The sequence below is a fragment of the Octopus bimaculoides genome, chromosome 29 (genome assembly GCF_001194135.2).
Source record: "Octopus bimaculoides isolate UCB-OBI-ISO-001 chromosome 29, ASM119413v2, whole genome shotgun sequence".
Taxonomy (NCBI): domain Eukaryota; kingdom Metazoa; phylum Mollusca; class Cephalopoda; order Octopoda; family Octopodidae; genus Octopus; species Octopus bimaculoides.
In genome coordinates this window covers 10,185,225-10,190,023 of record NC_069009.1, presented here as the reverse complement: position 1 = coordinate 10,190,023, position 4,799 = coordinate 10,185,225, and the positions used below count along the sequence as shown (strand labels likewise).

At 36.1% G+C, this 4,799-nt stretch overlaps 1 protein-coding gene across 1 annotated transcript in view; it reads left to right on the top strand.

The window, feature by feature from the left end:
• The first annotated feature begins 334 nt into the window (after positions 1 to 334).
• LOC128251221 (decorin-like) overlaps positions 335 to 4,799 on the top strand; it is an 81,220-nt gene continuing 76,755 nt past the window's right edge. The window contains exon 1 of the mRNA XM_052977851.1: positions 335 to 413. The gene's annotated coding sequence lies outside the window, so the exon portion shown is untranslated. The remainder of the gene's footprint in view (positions 414 to 4,799) is intronic.

The following is a 4,799-nucleotide window of genomic DNA, read 5'->3' as shown; positions in this document are numbered from 1 at the left end:
TATATATATATATATATATATATATATATATATATATATATATGCATACATATATATACATATATACATACATATATATATTTATACATGCGTACGTTTATATGTGTGCCCGTGTCTATCTCTCTCTCTCACACAAAAACAGCACACACACTTACACAAACACGCATACACACATGTATGTGTGTAGAACGATAGATAGGTAGAAATGCAGGAAAATAGAAAGGTAGAAAGAACGAAGTCGTCTTTAGCTCACATTCCCCTGAGTCTCTTTCTGCAAATGACCAACCAATGCCCATTTGACATTAAAGACACAAATGCACGCGCGCACACGCACGTGCGTATAGATTGCTGGTCCACAGCTTCATTATTCAGTTTGGTATCGAAGACTTCTGTATGGCTTCGTGGGAAAACATGTAAGTACTTTGCGTATATATCATCTAAGAATTCCCATTTTGTATTTAGTTTTATTTTTTAGTTTTAATATTATCTCGTATTTGTTTGTCTTTAGTTTTCTTATTATTACCTACATGCTCAATTTTGTCCTTTGCATTATAACGAATGATTCTTCTTTTCTTACATTTCCGTCTACATTGTTCGTCATTTTATACTATTCCAGTTCTCAAACACTCGAAATTACTATACTGGAAACTGGAAAAAAATACTCTTTTAAATTTTGTTTTTTAATGTATCAATTGTAACACTTTCAACTCATCTACAGAGGAATAGTTTTTTGACGAAGTCGAATAAGCCTAAAATTATTTTGTATTCTATGTTTTTGCTCATTTTAGAACTTCGATTTCTTTTTTTGTTTTCTATAATTATAATATATTTATCTAAACTAACAGTACCTGCGGAAATTCTATGCAAAATACAAAATTGTGCAGATGCTTATAAGTTCCTACAGAGCCATTAAAATTAATGTTCCTATATAAATTGTATATTCTGCATCATTTTCATTTAAGAACATCTTTCAGGTTTTCTGGATAACAGTGTAATTCAAGAATCATGCACATCAGAGGTTCTTTTATAACTCTATGTGCTTCGCAAGGATTAAAGAAAATATTCATATCACTAATGTTATGACATTCAACCATGTTTACAGTTCATTTTTACGTTCTCATTATCAATTTATCTCTTGCAAATGCTCACTGTATTCTCTATCATTCATATTTTGCCTTCTACATTGTTGTTTCTTGTTCTAGTGTTTCAACCCTCTGCCTCTCTTTAGGTCGTTGCCTTTACCTTCTCATACCCTCTTTTGTTAGTGTACATTGTCTGTCAACTATATTTTGTGAGTAAATATAAATTCTGCAGCGAGCAGATGATAATTTCAGTTATGGCATACATCAAGTAATAGGTGATATAAAAAATGTAACTCTGTGAAAAAAAATACACACACTTTTCATTATTCCCTCACTACTACTCACTACCACTAACGATGACCACCACTACCAACACCACCACCACTATTATAGTTTTCATTGACAAACTTCACTCCAAGTTGTTTGCGATCTGGCAAAGTTTATTTCCGTCTCATTTCAGTTCAGTTCAGTTGAATTACTAATTTTCATGCTATTGATGTTTTTACCTGAAAATACAACTTTAGAACATCAAATTTAAAAATAATAATAATAACTACTACAATTATAATAACAATAATAATAATATTAATAATGATAATAATAATAATAATAATAATAATGATAATAGTCGATAGATATGACAGATTAGCTTGGGAGGTAAAGCAGTTGTGATCGATGAAAAAGGTGGTAGCTGTACCAATAATTATTGGAGCCCAGGGAACAGTGAGTAAAAATCTTGAGAAGTACATGGAAGAAATAGGGGCTGAAATAAGGGTGGAGAACTTGCAGAAACAGCACTGCTTGTAACCTCTCGAATACTCCGGAAGGTGCTCGAAAATAAGACTTGTTACCTGAGTTCACTGGTGAACAGCTGACACCGCAGTACATCTCCAGTGTTAAAACTGTGCAAAGTCAGTGTTAATAATAATGATAATAATAATTATTATTACTATTATTACTATTATTATTTCTTTATTGCCCACAAGGGGCTAAACATAGAGGGGACAGACAAACGGATTAAGTCGATTACATCAACCCCAGTGCGTAACTGGTACTTATTTAATCGACCCCGAAAGGATAAAAGGCAAAGTCGACCTCGGCGGAATTTGAACTCAGAACGTAACAGCAGACGAAGTACCGCTAAGCATTGCGCCCGGCGTGCTAACTATTCTGCCAGCTCGCCACCTTAATCATAATCATAATAATAATAATAATAATAATAATAATAATAATAATAATAATAATAATAATAATAATAATAATAATAATAATAATAATAATAATAATAATAATAATAATAATAATAATGATGATGATCATGATGATGATGATCATGAGCAGAAGTAGTGGGGGAGCAGCATCATAACCATGTGTTGAGAGGAATTATTTGGGGTTTGAATAATTCTCGTTTGGAAACATGGGTGTTTTGCTCAACATCATTAAACAAACCTTATTCAGGGACCTCTGAGCGGGATGGGCTACTCGACCTGAAGGAAATTCTAACTGGGCCCTACATGCGAGGTCATGCGCTGTTTATCATGAAATGAGATCACCATGTCGCGCACATATGGTTGTGATGCATGTGCTTGGTGTACCCTTATCAAACGGGTAGTCATGATCATGATGGGCATAGTGAGCTTCGTATATTTTACCCTAGTGTCACTTTGATGGCATGCGCTGTTCTCTCACTCAATAATAATAATAATAATAATAAGAAGAAGAAGAAGAAGAAGAAGAAGAAGAAGAAGAAGAAGAAGAAGAAGAAGAAGAAGAAGAAGAAGAACCACAACAACAACAACAACAACACCCAAAGCTATTTTGATAAATTATTTCATTTTTCTTAAAAAAATCTATCTTTCTATCCATGTTAAATTTATCATCTTATCATCCGTCCAATAATCTATGTTAGTGTGGATAGATAAACCGACTGACAGATAGAAGATATAAAAATTTGAATCTTAAAGTGCTATTTCTTGTTAGTCACAGTAATGTGTATTTATCGATTTATATTCTCCCTCTTTCTCCCTCTCTATATCTCGCCCTCTCCCACTCTCTCTCTTGTTTTCTCTCTCTTATTTTCTCTCTCTCTCTCTCTCTCTCTCTTGGTGTTCCCTTGCAGCTAACCCCGTGACAGCGTAAGTCTTTTCGGCCTCAAGATATTAATATATCGTTTTCCGTTTTTTAATAAAGCTGCTAAGATGGCCGTCGATATATCATTAATTTTATTTCCATTTTTATATTTTCAATTATTTTAGGAGTCCTTGTGGAAAGTCATTTCTTATTTTAAAAACTATAAAATTTAGCATTAATTCCTTTTAGAATTGCAGCCGATTTAAAGCATTTACGCGTCCGAGTAAACGCCAAACTGACCGATGGTGATGTTTCGGCTGCTCTCAGGGTAGTTGCCCAGATGTTACCATTCTCTACCTTACTGAAGAGGTCCTGACGTTTTTCCTACTCAAACATCCAGGCACCCGGCCTTCAGGTACCATACGTGTCTCACAGCAAGATATCCTCTCTGGCTTGAGGTCTTTCCCTGAAAAAAGAAGCGGAGGTGTCCGACAAGACCACACCAGATGATCTACTGTGCCCACTTTCTGACGTAGCCGAGTACTGGCTGTTGAATGCAATTGCGGTATTCATTACCATATCCAGACACATAACCATAGACCATTAGTTCTAAGACCTTTTTCTTCAGCCCGCTTAATTGTTCTCAGGTAAAAGGACGGTGACATATGCCCTATCTTTGTGAAAATGTGTTTTGGGTGTTCACGGCCAAAACTATCTGCAGATCTGTCACACCCGAATTTGCTGAAGGTCTCAGTCCGGTACAGCTGGGGTTAGGTGTAGCCAGCAGGTACTAGAGAGCAATGAATGCCGCTAGCAAGTTCTTCAATGGCTGTCCTCTTGAGGTCACATCGAGCGATTTCAAGCATCTCATTACAAAGCCTGCTCTAGGCCTGCCTCAGGCGTGCTCGGTCTGCTTGACTACTGCTTTACCTGTTGTACGGGGATCCGAGCATAGTCTCACCTCAGATAATGTCATACAAACTTCGAATGTTGTTCAACAAGGTGATCCACGAGTCCCGTCTAGTAGTTCTGAAGGTAGACAGCATTGCACGGAGCATCACGACTGAATTAAACGCCTGATACTTGGACGATGAGACGATAGATGGGCCGTTAAAGAGTGTCTGCTTCGATTTCCGATCGGTGGTTACGTGCTGTAAAATCCACGCTTCAATTTGAGGAACGAAGATGTACCAACACTTACTAGGAAAATCTTTTTGCAAACATTCAGATGAATTCTGACACTGATGTCATAAGGAAGATGTATGAGAAGATCCAACTTGCTTCTGGATGCTACCATAAAGCTTTTGACGCAACCATCGACTTTCATTTGTCAAAACAAGACATCTGCTTTGTTGGAAATATTACTCACAAGTATCAGAGGACGTGGAATCAATGACTGAAATATGTAGCTACCACTTGAGAAGTTCCGTTCCAAACGGCGTATCGGTGCGATTGTTCGGGGAATAAACTACTTGACAAGCAATCCACTTAGGAAAATAACATATAAGTAGACATATATATTTAATATGGAACAGGCAGAATAAAAATAGACACGTGGGGCAAAATGTCGTTCAAGCGGTCGTGGAATGTGTGACGAAAGGAATCTGAGAAATAAAATAATAATAATAATAATAATAATAATAATAA